Consider the following 27,032-nt stretch of genomic DNA (forward strand, 5'->3'; position numbering starts at 1 on the left):
ATATCGCCCACCTGCATACAGTGCAGGAGGCGCTGCAATGACCGCAGTAGGTCCGCCACAGTGAGAACACGTAGTCTTTCCCCTACACTCCGTCTGCCACAACACTGCCCCCACCCCAAATCTCCTTCGGCACCGCCAACACTACTCTGTCACATCACCCTTCATACCCACTCACACCCCATCCTCATCTTACCTCCACCTACTCACCTCGCCAGTACTCATCCTGCCACTAACACGCGACCCAATCCTCATACAATCTCATGGCTCCATCCCATACTCACCCTCTCGTGCATCTCCCTCACGGCCAGCCTCACTCAACCTGCCACCACCTGTGCTGCAGCCACAGGGCATGCATCACATATGTGCAGTAGGCAGGGTAAGGCAAACGTGTCGTGAGCATGAAGGGGGTGCACAAGGGTGTCTGAGGGTTTGTCATGGGTGTTACCCATATTGAATTTCAGAGCAACAAACAGCACACATTATATTGGCACCACCACTGCCATGTCTCCGCGAATCCTGTCCGTTGTGTCCAATAATGCCCGCTCCTGGGTATCACTATGAGGACCCACCACTGATGCCACCCATCGTGTTACTGCAGAGTAGGTGCAGGTGTATTTGCAGGGCTCGTCCGCGCAGACGACTGAGAGACATCGGCGGTGTAGCCGGCTGCACCCTGGAAGGATGCGGAGGAGAAGGTGTGGAGGGCAGTGGTGACTTTGCCAGCGACAGGTAAGCAGTTGGTGCTGGGGCCAGCCAGGAGCAGCTCGGCATGAAAGAGGCTGCAGATCTCCACGACTACATGTCGAGCGAATCTGCGCCTCCCTGTGCACTGCTGCTCGGAGAGGTCCGGGGAGCTGCGCCTCGGTCTGTGGACCCTGTGGCGAGGGTAGTGCCCTCTGCGACGCGTCTCTCTCTGCGGTAGCCCTCCCTCCTGCTGTGCAGGTGGGCATGCAACAACACCGTGTTGGGGGGCTCCACGTCTCTGCGGCGGACGGCGTGGACTGCGAGGCTGCTGGGGCTGGTCATGCTCGTCGTCCTCCGAGGGTGTCCACACACCACCCAACTGGCAGGTGTTGGTCTGAGGGGTTGTGCAGGGTAGGTGGGTGGTTCCTCGGACTGGGGCTGCGGTTTCGTGTCGGTCTGTCCTCTGGCTTGGCGGGGGGTGGTGGAGGGCAGGGGTTGCCCTATGTGACGTGGTGGCCTCCTGCGTGGGTGAGGGCTCTCCCCCGTGGAGCGCACCTTGGCACCTGCCACAGGCTGCTGGCTGCAACACGCCTGGTTTGAAAGGTACTGTTTCCCCCAGTGTGGGAAACTGACTGCCTTGAACCTAAAATCCCACACTTCCTCTTTTGACAGCTGCTTCAGCTCATTAACTGACCACAACGAGCAAGTTAAGTACTCTCAAGTGGAACCCCGCTGGCTTTAATTGCCTGCGGGATTCCCACCAGCGGGGCTTGCGCGCGCAGCCCCGCACGTCAGCGCGGTACCCGGAAGTGGCCGGGATTTCGTCGCGATCCGGTCACGTGACCGGAGATCGGGATTTTCGGGGCCCCCCGCTGGGAACCCGCCGGAAACCCGACCCTAAAATCGAGCCCCTGGTGTCACAAGATGATTGTGGGTGAGGAAGGCCATTAAGTCCATGCAGACAGACCCTACAGTCTCCCCAGTTGTTTGTTAAATGATTCCCAGGATTTCACTTCCACTACTCTATCTGGAAGCCCGTAATGCTGTGAAGGACAACCTAACATTAGTTCTAAATGTGTCTTTTACTGGTTTGAAACTGTGGTCCCTTGTCCTATTCTTGCAATATAGTCTAAATTAAACTTCTGGATTTACCTTTTCCACATAGTTTACTATCTTACATATCTCGTCAAGATCATCTCTCAGATGTCTCCTTTTGCGGATGTAGAAACCTGAGCTTTTCAGTCTGCCAATGTGCAGCTAGAGTACGATGATAATCACCTGATCCTAAGTGTCAATCAATGCCAGATATCCGGGGAGCTGACAGGACTCATTTGTCATGGAACAATCCACCATTCTAGCCCTCATAATTCAAGGCTGTGTAGCAGCGTGGTTGAAGGGTGACCAGAGCTACCCCCTCCACCCATGACTCCACTGAGGGGTCCACAGACAGATGAGGAGAACAGATGTAAAGCTCACACAACCACAAGAAGTGTCAGAGTGCACTTATAGGCAATCTAGGTATTCAGGCTATAGGCACTTTAGGTGGCTGGATGAACCCAATGAGGCACTGCAATACAGCCCAGATAGAGTCTCCAGAATCACTGGGGTATGTTGCATGCTTCTTAATGTTGCCATGAAGAAAGACTAGCTGCTTCTGGAACCCTGATGGTGATGATGATGAGGGGGAGGCCCCTGCAGCACTACAGCACGAGGAGGGTGCATAGCAAGCAGAACAGGAGAGCGAGCAGCAAGCCGCCAGAGCAAGGATGGCACTGGTAAGCAGGGTTCAGAACAAGGGGGCATGACCTTAAAATTAGAGCTTGGCTGTTCAGGGGTGATGTCAGGAAGCACTTCTTCACACAAAGGGGAGTGGGAATCTGGAACTCTCTCCCCCAAAAAAGCTGTTGAGGCTGGGGGTCAATTGAAAAGTTCAAAACTGAGATTGATAGATTTTTGTTGGGTAAGAGTTACAGAACCAAGGCGGGTAAATGGAGTCAAGATACAGATCAGCCATGATCTCATTGAATGGCGGAACAGGCTCGAGGGGCTGAATGGCCGACTCCTGTTCCTATGTTCCCAACTGATCGTCTAGTGCTTTCAAAAAATAACCGTTAAATCACCAAAATAGAATCACTTCACACCTGCTTAAGTTGCTTAACAAACAGTACAGTTAACCCACATTTATCCTATAACCTGCTGGATTTGGACACTAAAGAAACTAACAAAGGCTATAGGAACTAATAAAGCAGGCTGAAGAAAAAGGCAAACCCAGAAAGATCCAGGTAAAAAAAAGATTGATAACAGAGCAGAAAATGCTGGAAACACAAGGCGGGTCAGTTTGTATCTGCGGAGGGAGATAAGGTTTCAGGCTCCAGTCTTTCTTCAGAATTGAAGAAGAGCTGGTGCCCGGAATGTTAAATTATCTCTTCTCTCCACAGACACTGACTCACCTGCTGAGTGTTTTCACCATGTTCTGTTTGTGTTTCAGATTTCCAGCATTTGCAGTTTTCTTTTTGATTTCGATTTGAGAAAGATTGATGACTGCCGATCGTTATGGACTCATTCAATTGACAATGCCAATGAATCAGTAAGCTGGTAACAGTGTGACTTGTAAGATGCTTTAAGTTGTATTAAACTATTCACAAGGCCATACGCATTGTGCTGCTGCCTAAACCACTCAGTACCTTTTTATGCATTCATTGAATGCATGCTGCTGTCTTTGAAGAAGGAGCCTTCAACAAGAAGCAGTACCTCAAAATAGGTAGTGGGGTACAACACCAGAAACCCATTCATCCTTTTCCAGAAGGCAATAATGTAGGTCATAAGCTAGGAGTCCATAAAGAGCCTATGTGTCCCACATGTTGGAGCAGACAAATATGCTCTTGTCAGTTTGCACAATTATAATTGCACATCTTAATTGTGCCAATGAATATGTAAAAGCAGCACATTCTGATCAGCAGATTACTATAATCTGTCTGTGAACCAGAAACATGCCTAAAAAGTTGCCTGATAATCAACGTATGACATATCCTCCTTGGCTGAGTTGGCTCCAAGAGGTCTTGCGATAGGAAATTAAAACCAAATCATTCTTACCTGCAGGCTCAGTAATCTAATACCTGAACCAAGCAGGACTAGAGTACTCCAGGGTCCTGCTGATGATTGACCAACCAGCCTGGCTCATTGTTGGGATCTGGAGGGAAAGTTCCATCACTGGGAATTTGGATTTTTCCCATTTGGTTCCAGTAACCCAGCAAGCCAATGCCTGAATTGGTAGGATGGTCTTAGCTGGACAAGCAGTGGAAAGCATGCAAGTGCTTTGTGCTAGGAAGGTCCATCATTTTAACTGGTTAAACACCCGAGGCACCACTCCCCACACTTGGGGGTCCTAAGCCCTAGCTTTTGTCAACATCTGCCTAAATTATCTTGGCTTAGTCATTCCTTTACAGGGAGTGAGTGTGCACTCCAGAAAGGGCTAACATAAATTCCATTCAAGTAGATTGCACAGTTTGGTTTGGAGATTCCAAGTTTGGAGATTGGTTTCCATGTTCCAGATGCCATGCTGACTAAAGAAATATACATAACATGGCCAACTATGCACATGCACTCATCATGTGAGATTTTATGTTTCCACAGATGTGCCTGAACCTCAGGAACAGCAAGCTGGTTGCTAGGAACAACAGGCATTGCATTCTGTCTCACCTCCATGAGTTGACGCAAGCTTGAGATAGTTCTGTCACCTGCAGTAGGCACACTGACTACAGTTGAAGCACACCCTGACCACTCACCTCCTGTGGCCTCGGACTCCCCTGGCCCTCCACTCCTCCAACCTGTCCCCCAAACTGAAATTTGAGGCTGCTACTGTGTGCACTGAATTCGATGTCCGTCTCCTGCTCTGCATATTTAACCCACTTGCTAGCTGTGATGCACACAGCAATTTTCCCATCTGAAATCCTCCGTTTGTTATGGATGCTTTCAGACCTGGCATCTCATTCTTTCGGTGATGAGATATGCCATCTGGGAACCATTAACAAAAAACTGTTGGGCATAATATAAGAAAACACCTAAAACAGAAGGTCTAGTGGTGCCCCCCCAAACTGTGCGCTGTCCACCTCTGACATGTCTTTACATCGCAGCACCAAATGAAACTAAGATGTCCATCGAATTGCCAAAGAGCAGCATTCACAAAGGGTCTGGGGGTACCCATAGTCACTCATACATCATCTCTGCTGGATACATGGGCGGAAAGCTATGAAAAAGAGAGAATATGAATAAAAATACATGGAATTAAAGTAAGCACAAATATTGAAAGGGGCTAGGGTAGTGTTACACATGCTTATTCAATGAGATCATGTTTTAGCTGGAGATGTCAGCCTGTGTTTCTTGGCAAGAATACAAGTGTTAATGAATGAATTGTGGTGGGCCATACCCACTGGGCCCCTGCCACATATATCTGATTATGCTGCCAATAAATATTAATTTGCATTGATCTTCAGCAGGCTTTTGTGTGGGTACATTAGATGTTTCAGTTGGTTGTCATGGAGGAAATGCACAGTGGAAATGATGAGAGGGAAGATGTTTGTAAAAAATAACAGTTATTTTAGAATGGATCACTCATTAGGTTAAGTATATTTAACTATCTTTCAAATCTATTGTTTGAAACTTTTGCGGATTAATATGAGCTGGTTGCTGTACTTATGCCACCTTAGCACTACTATAAAAAATCCATTAACTAATTTATTACCCAAGATATGTGATTGACGCATTGGTGGGGGGGGGTGTGTGTGTGTGAGTGTGTGAGAGTGTGTGTGTGAGTGTGAATGTGTGTGCGTGTGTGAGAGTGTGTGTGTGAGAGTGTGTGTGTGTGAGTGTGAATGTGTGTGAGAGTGTGTGTGTGTGTGAGTGTGTGTGAGTGTGAATGTGTGTGAGTGCGTGTGTGTGTGAGTGTGTGTGTGTGTGAGTGTGAATGTGTGTGAGTGTGTGTGTGTGAGTGTGTGTGTGTGTGTGTGTGTGTGAGTGTGAATGTGTGTGAGTGCGTGTGTGTGTGAGTGTGTGTGTGTGTGAGTGTGAATGTGTGTGTGTGTGTGTGTATGTGTGTGTGTGTGTGTGAGTGTGTGTGAGTGTGAATGTGTGTGAGTGTGTGTGTGTGAGTGTGTGTGAGTGTGAATGTGTGTGAGTGTGTGTGTGTGAGTGTGTGTGAGTGTGAATGTGTGTGAGTGTGTGTGTGAGTGTGAATGTGTGTGAGTGTGTGTGAGTGTGTGTGTGTGAGAGTGTGTGTGAGTGTGTGTGTGTGAGTGTGTGCGAGTGTGTACCAATACTAGGCTTGTATTCCCTGGAATATAGAAGGTTAAGGGAGAGGTTTTTAGGATTTCGAGCGGAATTGATAGGGTCGATAGAGAGAAGCTTTTTCCATTGGTGGGGGAGTCTAGGACAAGGGGACATAATCTTAAAATCAGAGCCAGGCCATTCAGGAGAGAAGTTAGAAAATACTTTTCACACAAAGGGTGATAGAAGTGTGGAACTCTCTCCCACAAAAAGCAGTAGATGCTCAATTAATAATTTTAAATCTGAGATCGATGGATTGTTGCTAGCCAAGGGTATTAAGGGATATGGAGTCAAGGTAGGTGGATAGAGTTAGGATAAGGATCAGCCATGATCTCATTGAATGGCGGAACAGGCTTGAGGGGCTGAATGGCCTCCTCCTGTTCCTATGTTCCTATGTGTGTGTGAGCACGATTGTCCATGTGTGAGAGTCAGCATGTCGGGCATCGTAGCCAAGCTTGATCCTGTCTCACCTGATGACCACACATAGAACTTCTAGCAGGGATCTCTGAATAGAGATCGAGTGCATGAACCATGGCTGATTTTCCCCCTTTACATCCTGTAGAGGCTGAGCCTGATTATAGAGCCCCCAAACACTGCCCCATCACAGGTCAGCTAATTCAGTACAGGTCAGATATTGAACTAGGAGACGTCTTGGTCTGTTTGCCTTAGTACCGTAGGGGTATCCAGGTTACAGAGCTATGCTAATACTCACGGTTATTACGCTGATTCAGTGGTCACAGAGAGTAGAGAGGCTACTATTTGAGGCAACAGGGAGTTAGGTGTAGACAGGCATGGTGCTGAGTGGGAAAAGGAACAGCCTTTGTGCTATTCGAACTCACTTGTTTGATATTCTTCCTGCCTGAGTCTAATCAAAAGAATCCACAACACCAACATATACCTCGCAATATATTTCCACTGAGCCATCGAAAACTTATACCATTCTTTTAGTAACAAAGTTTTAATTGCATCACCATTTCCTTGTCGGGGCACGATGGTCTACTATGACAAAAGATGGATAGAATAAACCAATTGCATTGTGTCACATACGAAAGGGTATCGCAAATACAATCTTGCTATAACGCAAATGAAATAGCATTTGTCACATGCGTTTAAAGGTTAGCCACCTTGTAAACATGCACACAGTTTGACAGCAAGCTTAGAATTGCTAAGATGCAACTCACTGATCAGTATTTCTCTGCTCTGCTTTGCAATTTATCCAGGGACAATCAGAATCTGATGCTATAATATTGTATGATGTACCATTCCTGGTTACGGCTATAAATTTAGTCACTTAAACATTGTGGGCATGGTGTTTGAGACAATTTGAAAATGCTTCTGAAAGAAAAAGATCAATAAAAATTAAAACAGATTGCAAAATGTGGGGATACCGAGACCTTTCTAAATTTGTGTTCAATTCAGGTTGAACATTTGGATCTTTTTCTTCACGCACTCCATTCCTTCATTCTTTTCATTAGAGCCTCTTAAACCAAATTAACTTTCTCTTTTATTGTCTACTCTTGTAACAGCCAAATGAGAAGAGGATGACAAAAAATTAAACACCCAAATCCTATCTCTGACCAAATTGACCTGCTTCTCAATCGATACACAAAAATTGCATAAGGTGTTTTCTATGTGGAAGTAAATGGAAGTTAACTCTTCAAGAGCTACAGTCAAATATTTACATCAGGTCCACAAAATCAGACATTGCTTAGAACTTTTCTATATGAATGGTAGGTTTACTACATATTCCAACATGCAATGTTAAATTTCTAAGCAATGGGACTGATAAAACTGTTTCCTGTGTCAGAAGGGTCGGTAACTAGAGACCACAGATTTAAAGTAATTGGCAAAAGAACCAGAGGGGAGATGTGGAGAAATATTTTTACGCAGCGAGTTGTGATGATCTGGAACGCGCTGCCTGAAAGGGCGGTGGAAGCAGATTCAATAATAACTTTCAAGAGGGAATTGGATAAATACTTGATGGGGGAAAAATATGCAGGGCTGTGGGGAAAGAGCAGGGGAGTGGGACTAATTGGATAGCTCTTGTAAATCTGTAATTGTGTAGCTCTTGTAAACTGGCACATGCATGAGGGGCTAAGTCGTCTCTATCTCTGATGTAATTTCTGTGATTCTATGATAAAAGAATCATGTCACACTGTCCCTGGTGGAATTGCTCTAAAATGAGGTGCTCAAACAGTTAAAGAAGCTGTGGGCCATGCCAGTGTAATCACGTCCCTGTTCTGACAGGAACTTTTTCAAAAGCACAGACTACACGCATGAATTCTGAGGACCCACTGTGCACAAATAAAGTTTGGGAGCAGAAAGACTTGGCAACAAACAGAATATCTAAATGAACCTTAGGAACCTTTAAACGACTTTATTTTAACAAACATTTAAAATCTCTTCACAACTATCAAACGTAATGTTTCAGATCATTCGTTATAATAACCGTGTCTCAGTCCAGACATTTAACAAACATTATATTTCGTAACTGGCACTTGATCATGTTTTTATGACCTTTTATGAGTATCAAAGATCGCTGTAAATGGAAAAGCTGACAGTTTTAATTAGACTTCTAAAAAAGACTCATTATGCTCTGTGCAATTTGACATCAAAAAAGTTATTAGTGATTGCTATAACCCGTGTAAATTTGCTGGTGTAATGTTCCATTTCTTAAGGAATAAGAGGAAACCGGACCAGATGGCAGGGCACGAAAGTACAAATATTTCCCACAAATTCATGAGCTCAGCAAAAGAAAAAAGTTCAAGCACAAATGTTCAGTCAATTTCAATCCCTTTGTTTTTTTTCTAAAATTGTTGTAAAAAATAACTGTATCGAAGCTACCACTGACCTCCGATGTTAACACGCAAGAGAGAAAATCCATTAAAACCAGGGTCTGCATTAAATATCCCACTCAGGAATATCAATGTGAATTAGCCTAACTACAATTCACCCATTTTCACTGTGTGCTCATATAATACACATCAATTCAGAATGCTCTTAAATTACTCCTATCTTACCGACTGAGTGACACTCCCCTCTTCCCACAGGCCAATGCAGCCTTCACTATTCCCACTCTTACAAGGACTTACTGTAGTAAAAGTCTGTAAAAACCTTGTGTAGCCCGTTGCTGCCCACATAAGGAGCATTTATTTTGCAGGCACCAGTTAGATTGGCCTCAAATGGAAATGAAAATCAGGAGAGATGTATGACAGGCGCCCGTTTTGCACAATCACCAAAAATCAAAATGACCCCACTGACACGATCGCTACAGTTAGCACCCAGAGGAAATGTTTCCCATTCTCTTTAAAAGTAACATCCATTAACAATTGAGAAAGCTCCTTCTTCTGAAAATGATACGTAAAAGCGAAACATCAGACTCTACACAACTCTGATTTAGCACATTTTCCATAGCTGGCCCCCAGCACCAATTGATCTTTTGACAATTTCATTTAATAAAAACCACCTTCAAGAAGCTGTAAAAATCCACTGCCCTTACGGCCCACTCTGACCATAACGTCACTGGGGGTCTGTCTGATTAGCAGGACCTGGATGCTCCAGGGGGGAAATTGGACATGGGCGGAGAATGTGAAACAGGCGGCATCACATTGGTCACCTGTGAGTCACTCTGCCGACATCAATAGAACTGATTATCAGACGTGTTGTAGAACGGTCGGCAAATGTGACTCTGCCTGTTTTGCCCATATCCAATTTCACCCCCGCTGGGTCCCAGCCTTGCACCGAGGTTTCCAGGATGGCCCATTAGGAGTGAAGTCTTTGCCCACCTCAGAGAAGGTCTTCGGATAACAGCGGGCGGGAACTCCCTACATCAGGAGTCCCCGCTTTCGCAGCCCTTGTAGGACATAGGGTCGCCAGGCGAGACCTCGTGCGCCTACCCACCGAATGGTGGCAGTGGGACCCACTAGAGGGCCCTAGACTGGGATTGGAAGCTGGAGTCCAGAAGAACAAGCAGACAAGCTACTTTTAAAATATTTCAAAGCAGGGGCACATTTTTAACCTTCCAGAGACAAGACAGCAGCCAGCATCCCCCCCACTCCCCCACCCCCCCACCCCCATGGCCCTAGCATGCATGTGTCCCCAACACCCAGTATTGCTAAGAGTGTAAATGAGCAAAGCAAATGTGATGTGCTTCCCTCATTTACATTGGATTAAAATATGCCCCGATTGGCGGGCGGGAGTATTATCGGCCCTTCGTAAAAGTGCTGGAATTCCCAATGGGGCTGGAAAAGGGGCAGTAACCCAACCTAATCTTGGATCTAGCTCAGATTCTGGGACCCCCCCCTTGCAGATCTTGTGCAATGTAATCATCCTCACCAGTCCTCACAGCCATTGTCTTCATTTAGTTTCCTGGTCATTGTTCCTTCCTTGTTCCTTATCCTTCTAGCTCTTCCTCCTCCTTGCAACCTCACCGTGTTGAAATCAAGTCTATTTGCACCATCTCCTACTCTAACTCACATCTTTCTGAGGGTCCCAAACTGGAATTTCTTCTGTCCTACAATCTACAGGCTTTGAAGTGAAAGCTTGACAATGCCTAATTCGTATTTTTGATTTATTTTGTTTTTCTCTCCCACTCTTTTCAACCTTTGGGGTGTCCTGCACTATGGGTCAATTAATAAATTGTCCCCATTCATTTTTTTTATGAAAGGATTTCCTGAAATGCAAATAACCAGTACTTTCATTAGCAAGTTTGCTTCCTCATTTCCACTGTGGCTTAATGGAAGCTACGACTGTGTGTGAGACGTCTTAGCTGTTAAGCACGTTAGATTTTACTGTGGTGTTTAGAGTTATTCTGTCATGATTTATCTGCTCCTGCACTTAAAAGGATTTGGGTCAGAAGCAATTCATCCATTGGTATCCATTCTGGGAAAATGATCAATTTAAGTAATACTAGGAAAGTGAATTCCTGAGAAGAGCAATTTCTGATATAATAATTACAATCTGTAAAACCAGGGCTGCCAAAACCTGGGAATGGACAATTGGATGTGTGAGTAACCTGTTAATGGGGACACTGGAGAACGCTGCAATCTGGTAATGGGGGTATTTGTTGTATTTGCCACCGACTCCAGCAGCAGTAAAGTATGAGGGAGTGCGGAGTAATACCTCAAGAAGTGGTTTTCTCCTCTTGGATGTACAAACAGAGACAAAACTCCACCATCATGATCAACCCAGACTGACATAATGGACCAGAACTTGCTGTCAAGATAACGGTGAAGCTAATGGCGCTCGCCGTTATTTATGCGCAAGTGATGCAGCAACTTCAGGCGAGGGGCAGATGTGCGATTAAACGCCAATATCCAAAAGTTGCTGTCCGAGATGCGCTGCCTCTCCATTAGTTTCACGTAAACAGCATCTCACCGCCTGGCTCACCATTGAAATGCATTGAACGGCGTGAAGTTGCTGTATTTGAACGGCAGATACGGGCTAAACTCACCACAGAAAGTTAAGTCTTGTCAATACAAATGTAAATCCCCTTTTAATGGCGTGATAATTGTTGATTACTGCCAGTCAACCTCTCTGGCACTGAAAATTATCTATTGCAAGTGTAGAGGCTCAAACCTTCAGGTTTTAATGGTTGCTGGAGACTGTTAAAATGTCAAATTTAAAACTTAATTTTTAAAAAATTTTCCTTTCTGCCACTTTTTTCTCTCTTAATCCAATCTTTCTTTCCCTCTCTATTTCTCTTTCAGTACCTGATTTGACATTGAATTCACCCACTCTAATTCACCCTCCTTCTCAGTCCTTGCGCTGTTAATTTCACAATCCCTCAATCTGATTGGTTAAGGAGATACCCAGTCGCTTGCCCTGTTCACTCAGGTCCCGGATGCCCTGTTTCCCTCACTGCCCCGTTATCAGCTCACACTTTCAGCAACCTAGTGGGCAAAAATGTTTTGATCTGAAGGGTGCCAGGGGCAAGTCTAACTAACGGCAGACGCCATTAGATGCCCTGCTACAGCAAAACCTGGACCATTTTTCTTTGTGTAGGATGGCTGAGTACAGACCAGCAATGCAGCTTGTAGATTGCTGGACAATACAAACCTTTCATTGCCATTGCGGAATGTCCAATGCTTGGGCATAAAAGTTTTAATTGCAACTTTTAAATAACTATGCACATGCACGCTGGTGCAGTTTTTTTGTGTTGCTGTGAATGCTCTGGAATCTGTCCTGCAAAGTAAACAGGTGACAGCCCAGACAAACAGAACCATTTCTCTTTGGAGTTGTGCATAATGTAAACCCAGTAACCGAGAGAGACCTGCAACATCAAGACACAACTGCACTTAGTTGTGGTTACGATGGTGTAGTGGTTATATTACTGGGCTAGTGATTCAGAGGCCGAGATGAAGTAATGCCAGAGAATTGAGTTCAAAATCCCACCATGGCAGTTTGAGAATTTGACTTCAGCAGGGGTGCTCTCCCTGATCTCCTGGCCAATATTTAGCCCTCAACCAACATTACTAAAACAGATTGTCTGATCATTATCACATTGCTGTTTTGTGGGAGCTTGCTGTGTGCAAATTGGCTGCAGCGTTTCCTACATTACAACAGTGACTACACTTCAAAAAGTACTTTGTTGGCTGTGAAGTGTTTTGGGAGGTCCTGAGATGAAAGCTCCTGTACAAATGCTAGTTCTTTCTAACAGGAGGCCACTTACAGCCAAGTGCAAAGTACTGTTTCCTAAAACAGCAGAGTGGCAAAGGAGACATATCCACAGAATTTTATAATAAACGCAGATGAAGGCGTCGTAGATCCAACAGAGGTGGAGAGAGAAAAGCCTGGACACAAAGAACAACTAAAACAGAAGACCTCCCCTGTATGTTTACTTTAAGTACCAACACATTAAAAATGATAATATTAAGCACAATAATATCTCAATATTAAACGGGCTAGACAGGATCTTATTACTTTTATTTGCAAACCAGCACACAGGCATGTTATTTAAAATGTCACATTCTAATAGACTTCCTTTCACATTTTAAATCCTTTGAGATGTACAATGCCATTTTTGTATCAAAATACAAACAACAGATTGCCCTGGTAGTTCTACACACTTGAGAAATTAATTCTATGGTTTGGAACATATCTGTTTTTACAATCCTCATTGCTGAACATTTACAGAAATTCTTTTTTCACAGGAGTTATGTGAGGTGGAAAGGTCCCTAAATTTGAAAAGTGCAAGGAACACAGAGGGTTAAAGTACTTTCTCTTCATTTGTAGTCATGTTTCTACAAATGGCTCAAAATGTTCCTGCTGGCTGATTTGTAACAAATATTCTGATTATTCCAGATGCCTCTGCTATTGATGAGGTTTGCTGCCACATCCCTGTCTATATACACAGACGCACACACACACACACACCCTTGGACAAAGCAACTCTGAGCGCAATTTTTTTTATTACTGCTAATGGGTTGCACTGCAAACCTTCATCTCATTTTTTTTTGTTTCGATCTGGATTGTGATTTGTAAACACTTAAGTTTAAGGGCACTTTACAAGCCAGCAACTTGTCCCGATCTTGTAAACAGATCTAACTGATGATGTGTTTCCTGCTCTAGGTTTAAATCTACTTCCTGCCCAGCCCCCTGCAATCTCAGCCAGTCACTTCCTGTCTCCACAACTTGACAGTCTGGCAACCATGGGCAGACAAGTATTGGTACCCATATTGTTGACCACACCAGATGTGATTAATCATTTGGCCTTGACATTGTGCTGTGAGCTGGCGTTTCGTTTTAATGTTTACAAATTATGTCAATTTTAAGACAAGTTATGGCTCTGTCAGTTAAGGCGTACAGGTAGGCTTTCAAATCATCTCCAAGGAATAAGACGTCCCATTAGTCCTGGCCAAGTAAAGACGCGGCAATTTAATCAATTGGCTTTTTTACTGTGCAAGTGCTGCAGTGACGTATACAAACTCCCTGAAAGAGGAACTCTTGCCTGAAACTTTTCTTTGAAAAATAAAGTACTCCCAGAGATTTATAATTAATATTATTTCTGTCTTTTCAGTTGATGTTTTTTTGGAACAATTTATTTAAAGAATGAGTGTTGATGACATAATTCTAGAAACTGGGTTGGAAGCGAGACTGAGTCTCATTGGGTTAATACTCTCTTTGTGTTCGTTGTAGCGAAATCATTTTTTCTAAGCATGCTTACAATTTTGTACACAGGGAAAATTTTCCTCAGGTGTGATTGAGCTGAACGAAAACAAAAGCAAAATACTGCGGATGCTGGAAATCTGAAACAAAAACAGAAGACGCTGGAAACACTCATCAGGTCAAGCAGCATCTGCGGAGAGGGAAACACAGTTAACGTTTCTGGTCAGAAAGGTCTTCGACCTGAAATGTTAACTCTGTTTCTATCTCCGCAGATGCTGCCTGACCTGCTGAGTGTTTCCAGCATTTTCTGTTTTTGTTTGAGCTGAACTAACGTAAGTAGGAATAGTTGTTTAGCTGGAGACTGCTCTGGTGTGACATTGTAAATGTGTTTCTGAAGATTTCCTTTGTTTCTTTTAAAATTGAAAATGTGTATTTTTAGAAATGCTGAACACAAAGGTCTTCACAAAATCATTTACAGTGTTACAGTACAGAGGGGAAGTAAAGGAATTCTTACCCTCATATCATTTTAAGTGTGTGTGTGAGTGTGTGTGTGTGTGTGTCTGAGTGTGTGTGCGTGTGTGTGAGAGTGTGTGTGTGTGAGAGCGTGTGTGAGTGTGTGTGTGTGAGTGAGTGTGTGTGTGTGTGTGTGTGTGTGTGAGTGTGTGTGAGTGTGTGTGTGTGTGTGTGTCTGAGTGTGTGTGAGTGTGTGTGTGAGAGCGTGTGTGTGTGTGTGTGTGTGTCTGAGTGTGTGTGTGCGTGTGTGTGAGAGTGTGTGTGTGTGTGAGAGCGTGTGTGTGTGTGAGTGTGAGTGTGTGTGTGAGAGCGTGTGTGTGTGTGTGAGTGTGTGAGAGCGTGTGTGTGTGTGAGTGTGTGTGTGTGTGAGTGTGTGAGAGCGTGTGTGTGAGAGTGTGTGAGTGTGTGAGTGAGTGTGTGTGAGTGTGTGTGTGTGAGTGTGTGAGAGTGTGTGTGTGAGAGTGTGTGAGTGTGTGAGTGAGTGTGTGTGTGAGAGTGTGTGTGAGTGTGAGTGTGTGTGAGTGTGAGTGTGTGTGAGTGTGTGTGTGTGAGTGTGTGAGAGCGTGTGTGTGAGAGTGTGTGAGTGAGTGTGTGTGTGAGTGTGTGTGTGAGAGTGTGTGTGAGTGTGAGTGTGTGTGAGTGTGTGTGTGTGAGTGTGTGAGAGCGTGTGTGTGAGAGTGTGTGAGTGTGTGGGTGTGTGTGAGTGTGTGTGTGAGTGTACGTTCCTTCATAATGCTGAGTGGAGACATTCTCCAAGCTAATTCTCCTGCAGCACTCATCGCTTCAACAAAAAAAAAGCTCAGATGCTAATGTTGTCTTAATTCTTTTGAATTGTTTGATATTTAAAAATAAAAGATACTGACAGCGAGCTTCCATTACAGCAACTGTGGAGTTTACCGCAGGGAAATTGAGATAAGGTGAAGATTATAACACGGCTGGAACTGAGAGTTCAGGTACAGCTAGCGTAAAATAGAGAACGAAAAGGCCACCACACTTTCAACTGGCTATTGGCAATTTGAAGACGGCTGTGCTGGTGCAAACCAGGCAGGTGGCAAACCTAGTGGGCAGCATCAAGTGACAATGTAGCTTGAGAGGCAACACATTGCAAATTGGTGTATCATTAAAGGTTAAGCAGTTCTTTAATAGAGTATGAAAGATGATTAGCAATGTGTTACGAAGACACATCGTATTATAGACCAGTGAATATCCTGGTTCAATTCTAGTTTAGTTTTCGATACAAATGCTCCTTCTTATCACACGTAAAGACCACACACGTCGGCTCTGCCGTCTAAACTCCCGTTGCAAAACTCAATAGACATAACAGTGCCAGCAGGGGAGAAATTAGCAGCAGCAGCGCAAAATAAAAGCTGAAATAAAGAACAGCAAACCAAACAATTTTTAAAAACAGAACTATAAAAAAGGTGAGAATATGTTACAGACTGTACCACACTCTGGGGACACTTAGTGAATGAGTCAGGCTGCACTCGGACAGTTCATAATGTATTGGAGTCTCATGACACACTCCCATCTTTTGTTCTCTGTGTTATACAGAATCGGGGTTTTAATGACAAAAGGATAAGATTAAAATACTGAACTATTATACAGTCGTCACAACCGTAAGATTGTGTTACAGGCAGATTCATGGCGTCCTTTATTTTGTACAATCCATTTTTAAAAATTTATAACCATTATCGATTTTCTTTGTACATCTTTACTGCCGCTAAGCTATGCAGCCTAGTGCCCCTCTATCATTGCCTCGGCTGGCCATTGCCGTTCCAATTCTGCAATTGTTGGTGCAATTATCCTCTCTTCTTAATGCTAAATTATCCTCTTTTATTAGGTCTGTTAGGTGTTGCCCTGCAGGCTTGTATCACGTAACGGGAAACAAAGAGATTTACAAGAGAGCAACGGGGCTGACTTTCGTCCCCATTTTTGGGCAGGAATGGGACGGTAGCGCAAGGAAAATCAGAGCGCGGAACGTGCTTCTCCATTCCTGCCAACGTCCAAACTGCCACCATCTTGGTGGGGTCCTTGAAATGCGGATTTGAAGGTGACATAAGGAAAGCCGTAAATGAGCCAGAGATGGAAAGCATAGCAGAGGTGACCAAAAGCCTGGTTAAAGAGGTGGGTCTTAAAAGATGAGAGGTGGGTGGAGAGATGGACGAGTTTGGGGAGGGAAATCCAGAATATGGGGTCGAGGCAGCTGAAATCACAGCCGCCAGTGATGGAGTGAAGGAGGAGAGGAATCTGCAAGGTCCCAGCATCAGCGGAAGAGAGATTTTGCGGGACTGAAAGAGATCACAGAGATAGGGACAGGTGAGGCCATGGAGGGATTTAAACAGGAGGATGAGAATTTTAAATTTGATGTGTTGGAGGAGCGGGAGTCGATATGATGGTCAAGGTGATGGGTGAGCGGGGCTTGGTTCAAAACAGGGCACGGGCAGCAGAGTTTTAGATGACCCGAGGTTTAGGGAAGGTGCAGAATATGGGGTTGTCTGAGAGAGCATTGGAGCAACCGAGTTTGGAGGTAAAAAAATGCATGAATGAGAATTTCAGCGGCAGATGGGCTGAGATAGGGACGAAAGCGGGCAGGGTTACAGAGGTTGAGGTAAACAGACACGGACACACAGAATCCTATATGCCTCACCATCCTTGCAGTGTATATTTCAGCATTTCAGTCTGATTATTGCTGCAAGTACTCCATGTAGCCATAAATCTTCAGCTTTCACTGATTCTCAAGTGACTGGACCCAACACTCCTTTTCATGAAGGTGGGCCTCATGCGGACATTCAGTTCCACGGATACCGGCAGCCATTTTGTACCTCACCCATGTGTGAGCCTAGCCAATGAATGTTTGACAGGCTGTTTGATGTGGAGCATTGCCGTGCTGGCTCCTATCCTCACCTGTGGATGTGTAATGTCCACCGTGGGTGAATGACTAGTGATTAGGAGTGAGAATCTGGGCTGAACTAGTGATTAGGAGTGAGAACCTGGACTGAACTAGTGATTAGGAGTGAGAACCTGGACTGAACTAGTGATTAGGAGTGAGAACTTGGGCTGAACTAGTGATTAGGAGTGAGAATCTGGACTGAACTAGTGATTAGGAGTGAGAACTTGGGCTGAACTAGTGATTAGGAGTGAGAATCTGGACTGAACTAGTGATTAGGAGTGAGAACCTGGGCTGAACTAGTGATTAGGAGTGAGAACTTGGGCTAAACTAGTGATTAGGAGTGAGAACTTGGGCTGAACTAGTGATTAGGAGTGAGAATCTGGACTGAACTAGTGATTAGGAGTGAGAACTTGGGCTGAACTAGTGATTAGGAGTGAGAATCTGGACTGAACTAGTGATTAGGAGTGAGAACCTGGGCTGAACTAGTGATTAGGAGTGAGAACTTGGGTTGAACTAGCCCCCGGGGATTCTGAAGCTACTCAACTTTCCTTTTTAGAAAATGATTTGTGTCACAAATAACAACAACAAAAAAACGGCTGTAAATTTCTAATGTTGCAGTCCCTGTAATGCAGATTTAGGGAAGCTTGGGGAACTGTGGAATGTTGTTTTGTTGGGAATATTACAAACGTATGAAAATGACAGGAAGGAAAAGACTCACTGGTCCATCAAGCCTGACCCACACTCATGATGGCTGGAGCATCCTGACTCGAAATTTCCTACACCCCTCTCCTGCCTCCCTCCCCCGCCTCTGCCCCTCCTCCCTGCCCCTGTCCACCTCCCCCTGCCCCCTCCCACTGCCCCCTCCCCCCCTCTCCCTGCCCCTCCCCCCCCCCCCCCCCCTCCTCCACAGCCATGTAATTTCTTGAGAGAGGCAAGAGAAAACAGATAAAAACCCAGGGCCAATAAGGGGACAAATATTCAGGAAGTCTCCTCTCCGACTTCCTCACGACTGATAATAATTCGAAGATGTGCATTCCTATTCGATTTTTACTTACAGAGCAAAAAAATAAGACATTACTCTGAAGGGTTAAATCTGTGTGTATTCCAGACAGAGAAAAGCATGAAATCAAGAAGCAGAAAGAGGAAGAAAATAGCAGCCCCCAGCCTCCCACACATACACACTGATTCAAACAACATCTAATCAACTGACATTAATATGCACTGGAGAATGAAACAAGAATAGCATCATGGTCGACAGTTCAGATTGTCCCATTATAAGGAATACAGGCCTTTGGTCTTCTGTCAAGTTAAGATGTTTCACCAATTAGTGAGTCATTAAAAGTATATTTGAATACACAAGGCTTGATTTGCGATTTGCATTCGGAGCAGATGATGCTTTGGTGTCCCCTCTTTGCTCAGAAGCACAAAATTCTCTTTATTTAAAATGATTCAGTGCCATCTCATTGCGTGCCGACATATTTGAATCAGCTGGTGACGAGATGTTGGTGTCAGGGCTTTAACGAGCGGTGGCACTGAGTTTTAGTATGTGTCCACCATCACCATCAGGTAAGATTCTTGCTGCCAGCAGGTGGTACTGAGTTAAAGATAAGCATTTCCCCACCAAGAGGGAGAGAAGATCAGATGTCACGCTGAGCTGCTCTCGCACCTCTCCGAAAGCATCGTTACAAATTGGTGTCAGCGAAGGCCTAGGACCCGATCAGCCTCTCACCTACTGTTGTTGGGCAGCAGTTGCCATGTTCCATAACACGGATTACAATGGATTACATGGAGGACTACAATTTTTCACAGCCAGCTTCAGTCCCAGCCGCCAGCCCTCAATGTTTTAAATGTTAAAATGTTATTTAATAACTAACAACAAAAAAAAAATCGGGTGCTTCGCAGTGTCTTTTTGATATCAGGGACAAGCGTCCATCTTAGGTGAAAGGAACATTTTACTGAAGGGAAAGATTTGAAAGGCACAACACCAGAAAATAGCACCATCAACAGACAGGCATTTAGCAACTCCTGAGGTAGATCCATCCCAACCTGGAGTGGACCCATTGGACTGCAGTGTGCTAGCACTGTGTGACCACTCTTTATAAGATAACAGCTGTAAGAACATCTGTCATATGGAGGATATCTCGCCAGTGGCATTGATTTACCACAGATCTCTCACATGTCTGAAAGAGTGATGGTGAACGAGCAGTCGGGCCGCCAGCAATTTATCAATTCAGTGGGTTCCTGGGTGGAGCCTTCAGTCGGTTTATTGCAGTTATATTTTTAGGCAATTTTTGTGTCCTTCAGAGTGAAGGATGTTAGTTCTGGGGAAGAGAACAGTTTTTTTCTACTTTGGAAATTCAAGGTACAACTTTTCCAACTTTGCGCTCCCATTAATCTACATCCCAGAGTACTAAAGGAAGTGGCCCTGGAAATAGTGGATGCATTGGTGATCATCTTCCAAAATTCTATAGACTCTGGAACAGTTCCTACAGATTGGAGGGTGGCAAATGTAACCCCACTATTTAAAAAAGGAGGGAGAGAAAAAACAGGGAATTATAGACCAGTTAGCCTAACATCAGTAGTGGGGAAAATGCTAGAGTCTACTATAAAGGATGTGATAACGGAACACTTGGAAGGCATTAACGGGATTGGACAAAGTCAGCATGGGTTTATGAAAGGGAAATCATGCTTAACAAATCTACTGGAGTTTTTTGAGGCATATGGTACGTTGACGTTCATTGCAAGAGGATTTGAGTACAGGAGCAGGGATGTCTTACTGCAGTTATACAGGGCCTTGGTGAGACCACATCTGGAGTATTGTGTGCAGTTTCGGTCTCCTTATCTGAGGAAGGATGTCCTTGCCATGGAGGGAGTGCAACGATGATTTACCAGACTGATTCCTGGGATGGCAGGACTGACGTATGAGGAGAGATTGGGTCGACTAGGCCGATATTCACTGGAGTTTAGAAGAATGAGAGGTGATCTCATCGAAACATATAAAATTCTAACAGGACTAGACAGCCTAGATGCAGGGAGGATGTTCCCGATGGCTGGGGAGTCCTGAACCAGGGGTCACAGTCTCAGGATACGGGGTATGCCATTTAGAACTGAGATGAGGAGAAATTTCTTCACTCAGAGGGAGGTGAACCTGTGGAATTCTCTACCACAGAAGGCAGTGGAGGCCAAGTCATTAAATATATTCAAGAAGGAGATAGATATATTACTTAATGCAAAAGGGATCAAGGGATATGGGGCAAAAGTGGGAACAGGGTACTGAGTTAGACGATCAGCCATGATCATTTTGAATGGTGGAGCAGGCCCGAAGGGCCGAATGGCCTACTCTTGCTCCTATTTTCTATGATTCTATGTTTCTATGATTACTTCAAATAATGGTTGGAGAATCAAGCACAGTGTGTGCTGGAATTTCCAATGTGCATTCTCTGCACACCAGGCTCCCCCGTTGGGAGCACAGCGTCAGATAATGACCCCTTTCAAATCCACATTAAGCATTCCCAAATCAGCTGTAGAGCAGCCAGATGAACAACAAAGCTTGCTTTACTCGGTAACAACAACATACCTTAGCTCTAACCTCAGAAGAGCCCCTCCCCCCACATTGGACCAGCATTAATTAGTGATGGCCCACACCGGCTATTTTCATGATTACTCTGAGTATAATTACTAATTGTTTGGGCAATTTTACCTTGTGGACCAGCGTCCACAATGACTGAGTTTAAACTGTTCCAACGTATTTCATGAGCTTAGGCTCCTGAAGTGAAGAGGCAATCTGCTGGCCGGCTGCACAGCCCAGACCCTCTGTAAATCAGTTCTCGGGCAATGCGCATTGCTGTCAAACAATTCAAGTGTCATTTCACGTGTGTGACATCAGGCTTTGGAATTTCAAAACGTGTGAAATAATCCTGGGGACGGTGAAAAGGACCAGTCACGCCCAAGGAATAAAACTTTATACCGTTCAGTGATCATGATAGCTCCCAGCAGAATTCTAGCCATTAAAATGAAGTCTTGTAAGCTGAGCTGCAATTATACTTCAAATAATTTTCCAGATGTATAACCACTGTCAGATTGTATAATTCCTTTCAAGCTGACAGATCAATGCCCAGGTCGTCTCATACCAGTCCAACAGGCTATTCGCAACAGAAATTTGATTATTTTGCTTGTTTTATTAAGTCTTCATTGCACACAGGAAGAATGATCTACCGAAAAAACAGATCTATAGGCATTTGATAGATGACAGAATGAAAGCTTTACTTGGGCAAATAAATATTCCAAGGGAGAACACTAGTGGATATTGTAAAAGGAAATATATATATATATATATATATATGGTACATGGGCTGGTCACATGTAGTGTGGCTTTACTCTGACTCTCAGTCCCTGCTGCTGTTTGTCAATTAGATTTTTAAAATTTTCACTAAATCTATTGAGCATATTTTCACAAACCTGCCAGTATGTTATCATGTGGTAAATTCCCGCTGAGATTGTGCAGCCGCCACACACACACTGTACACACATACACTGTACACACATACACTGTACACACACACACTGTACACACATACACTGTACACACATACACTGTACACACACAGTCATACCGCACATACACCACACACACATACACTGTACACACATTCACTGTACACACATTCACTGTACACACGCACACACATACCGCACATACACCACACACACATACACTGTACACACTCACACACATACCACACACACACCGCACACACATACACTGTACACACTCACACACATACCACACACACAGCACACACACATACACTGTACACACTCACACACATACCGCACACACACACACAGCACACACATTCACTGTACACACATTCACTGTACACACTCACACACATACCACACACACCACACACACACATACACTGTGCACACTCACACTCATACCGCACACACACACCACACACATACACTGTACACACTCACACACATACTGCACACACACACCACACACACATACACTCACTCACCACACACACACCGCACACACATACACTGTACACACTCACACACATACACACACGCCACACACACATACACACACCACATGTACACGCAAACCACATGTATACACACACCGCACACACACCGCAAGCACACACACACACACAATGCGCACACACATACACAGTGCACACTCACACACATACCGCACACACACCCCACACACATACACTGTACACACCCCACACACACAAACATATCAACAGGCAAAATATTTTTTGGAGAAAAAAAATCAGGATAAATGGACTTTATATAATGTGGTGGAAAATGTATGGTCACACGTTAAGACTGTCTGTGCATATATTATGAATTTACAGCATAGTTGCACGAGCAAGATATCGAGTGACATCTCAGGTGTTGTGAAATGAGAAATAAGTCGTTTTGGTGATTTTCCAATCTAACTTTCCTGGTTCCAAAGTATGCAGTGAGCTCAGGGCCGTTCCCGCATCACTGCTGACATCGGGTAAATAAATAAAATCTACCTTCCCTCGGTAGCGACAAAGCCACCGTTTAAGGCACTGCAGAGTCGATGTTACCCCGTAGCCGCTTATGCGAATTTGAGAATGAAAGGAAGCTGTCGGATTGGGAGTTGCTGTCCTTTCATCTCTGAACCCTGCACGCTAATCTCGCCTGCACTAATAAAATGAGCTGTCTTGAGCAGCTGTAAGAGTCCAATGTGTAGTGGTCTCAGGCAGTCCTCATCATTCCTGGTGGGCAATGAATCCATAAGCACAAAACTGTAATAAAAAGAGAAAATGCTGGAAGTACTCAGCAGGTCAGGCACAAAACTGTCCCTGATTCAGAACATAATGGCCCAGAAATTGCTCGGAGCAGCAGACCAAGAGTGCTCGTCCTTCCATAGATTTATACTAACCCACTAACTTACTGGGTGCACGTCCGTTAATAGGAAGTGGAGAAGAGCTCAGCGTTAGTTCCAGCGGATCCAGGACCAATGGGTGAAATGAGAGGATCGATCTCATCCCTCAAACAATCAGATGCAGCATTTTTGACAAGCTGGAGTGTAAAATCCAGGAAGTGAAAGGTTCAACACTAAAATAATTTGTAAAAACAGTTATAGGCAGCGAAAAAAAGAAAGGGTAAGAAATAATCGAATTAAATAAAAGAGACGGAAGGAAGAAGTCAAAAAAATTATTTAAATTTTTTAATTTTAAAAAATGTTTTTTTTTATGACCAAGAACTATTAAAATAAGGAGTAATGAGACTCCACATTTTTAAAAGTTAATTTTTAGTTGTTTGCCTGTCACTAAGACTCACCGCGCTGCTAAAACTTAGTTTAAACCTGGTATTTTTAAGGTACCTGTTTTGTGGCGATATTAGTTACTTTGCAGCTGGGCAGAAGAGCAAGTTGGCGCTGGTCCCTTGATTCTGTTGATTCCAGCCGGCGATACCCCTTTAATTCGAAGCTGTCGTATCGGCAGCGAACCAGTAGGAGAAAGTTCCGGATTCCCGTGTTTCACTGCGCGTTTGCAAACACCGGAACTTGTTCCTCGATTTTGCCACCGACAACGGAGAGCGCTGTTGAGCTCTCTGTTCATCTTTAAGCAATTCCCGGCCCATTGATATTAACCAGCAATCTCACTCAAAAACGAGCTGTGTGAATGCAATGCTGACTTTTACACCTAAAGAACTCCATTTTTAAGAATTTTGTGCCAGGGTGGAAGTTATTTTTTGCTCTTTTTAGCACGCCCACTTTAACCAGTAGCAATGCCTTTGAAAATGCCCTCTCCATGACGTGTTTGCAGCAGTTCTGTGTGGCACAAAAAGATAGCCTCTCACTACAAATTCAGCCATCCTCTAAATCTAGGGGCTAAAGTTACATTTAAACAAAAAGTATTATAAGACATATTGAAACTAAGGAAGCAAAAGCAAGCAGTGGTAAGTTTGAGTAATGGCGCAGCCCACTGGAGCTTTGATTCACTGGTACATCGTGAGTTTGTGCCTGTGATTTCCTGCAGTGAGTTATTGACCTCAGTGATGTAATCAAAGGCAGTCATCAGGTGGAAGCCAAGATGGATCCCCACACTGGGTAGGAAGCAACGGCAAATCGGTGGGAGTATCGTTCCTCCCTATGTCTAGGTGATTGTTGGTTGCCTCCTGGCAGATACATCGAGTGGCACCAGCGGGGGAATAGGAGCAGGTCTCTTAGAAAAAGAAATAGGAGCAGGAGTAGGCCATTCGGCCCTTTGAGCCTGCTCTGCTATTCAATATGATCATGGTTGATCTTCTATCTCAATACCATATTCCCACTTGTTCACCTTCTCTTCCAAGGTTTGGGAAACCTAGGTGAGAGGAAGGGCTTATTTCATTGATATGTATAAAATTCTTAGAGGGCTCGACAGATCAGATGCGGAGAGGACGTTTCCCCTGGCTGGACAGTCTACAGCCAGGGGGCATAGTCTCAGGATAAGGAGTGGGCGATTTAGGACTGAGATGAGGAGGAATTTCTTCACTCAGAGGGTGGTGAATCTTTGGAATTCTCTACTCCAGAGGGCTGTGGATGCTCAGTCATTGAGTATATTCAAGGCTGAGATTGATAAATTTTTGGACACTAAGAGAATCAAGGGATATGGGGATCGGGCGGGAAAGTGGAGTTGAGGTCGAAGACCAGCCATGATCTGATTGAATGGCGGAGCAGGCTCGAGGGGCCGTATGGCCTACTCCTGCTCCTATTTCTTATGTTCTTATGTTTGAAAATAAAAAATAACCTAGCAGGGAAAAAAAATTAAAAAAACACTCTACAATCATTTAAATAATTAAATAGTAAAAAATAAATGAGTGAAAACTAAGAGCCTAACTCTTCCAGTGCTGCATCATCTATTTGTATATGCAAACAAGTCGAATCCACTTGAGTATAAATACAAGCGACAGTGACTGACAATGAAGAGGAGAGGCACTCTGCAGCAAAGTGGTTACTTACACCACTGCCTCAAACTATTTTCAAGCATTGTCCAAGCATTGAAAATCCTGCTTGGTTTTGACTTTTCCAGCTTCCACTCACTGTTCTTTGCATTCAAGGTAGCAATCGTTTGAAAATCTGATCACAGAATGCTGCAAGTATGACTCCTGGTCCCAATTTACATTGGACAAATAACAATAGCTGAGTTTTCTACCTTAAGAGGAAAGGATAAACTGTCAATAATATATTTTTGAAATGGAGAGGTACATTCTCTGATACATTTCTCATCATGGCAACTCCCTAAACTATCCCTCCAAAAGACCTTGTATTAACATAAATATTACCTTGGTAACCCACTGACTCTTTTCTGATTAACAGGGTGAAGTTCCTTCAACAGAAATTGGAGGGGTTGGCGTTATTGTCTCTAATTACTGACCCGCTAGTCAAATCGTGGGAACGAGCAGTTTTGAAATATTCAATCTCTGAGAATGTGGTTTTGTTAGCAGGTTGTTAATTATGGAGAAAATCAGACGCTTTCCCATTTCTCGTACAATAATGTAATTGCCGAGCTGGCTTGCAGCCACCAACCCGGCCTGCCTCACATTATAAAAATCACCAGTGGGGGGGGGGAATTGACACAAACTACTCTTCCAGTTCCTTTTGTGCCATTAACGTAGCATCACATTAATGAGGAGAATGACAGTGGTATTTTCTAAACCAACGCAAAGGTACTTTGATGCAGACGGTGAGAGGTTTGAGCACGTCACACACGCAGACATAGCTCCTTCATTAAAGTCACTGGGGGACATTTTAACCTTTGGCGATAGTGTAAAACAGGCCGCCCGTTATACACCTCTCCCGATTCTGCTTTAAACTGGTCCTGTACTTCCTTCTGATGGTTTATGAGATGATTCTACAACTGATTCTACAAATTACACTGCTGTAGTGACTGGCTGGATGGTCCTGACTGCTTTCTGGTATACCTATGGAGGAGAGGGGAGAGCATTGTGTGGGTGGGACATCAGCATGAGAGATAAAAGCCTCATCACTACCAACTCCTGCTAAGGAGCACTCCCTCAGCATGGCCAGTGATCTGAATGAGAGTAGACCTGTGGACAGGTAGGAAGTCAGTAAAGCCTTGTTTTATGGCTCTCTCTGTGCACTCCACTAGCATGTTAAAGCCAAATGAGAAAGCTTGTTGTACATTGGAGTGCAAGGCCTCCAAGCTGCCCTGTAAGCTTGGGATCTGCACTGTTGGAGGCTGCACAGAAGTCGTCCTGTGCTCCACAGTGCGCTGAAATGCTGAGAAGCCTTCCTGCACAAGTGATGTAGACATAGAGAAAATGTTTCCACTTGTAGGGGAGCCCAAAAACTAGGGGTCATAAATATAAAATAGTCGCTAACAAATCCAATGGGGAATTCAGGAGAAACTTCTTTACTCAGAGAGTGGTGAGAATGTGGAATGCGTTACCACAAGGAGTAGTTGAGGCGAATAGCATCGATGCATTTAAGGGGCTAGATAAACACATGAGGTAGAAA

The sequence above is a fragment of the Heptranchias perlo genome, chromosome 8 (assembly GCF_035084215.1).
Source record: "Heptranchias perlo isolate sHepPer1 chromosome 8, sHepPer1.hap1, whole genome shotgun sequence".
Taxonomy (NCBI): domain Eukaryota; kingdom Metazoa; phylum Chordata; class Chondrichthyes; order Hexanchiformes; family Hexanchidae; genus Heptranchias; species Heptranchias perlo.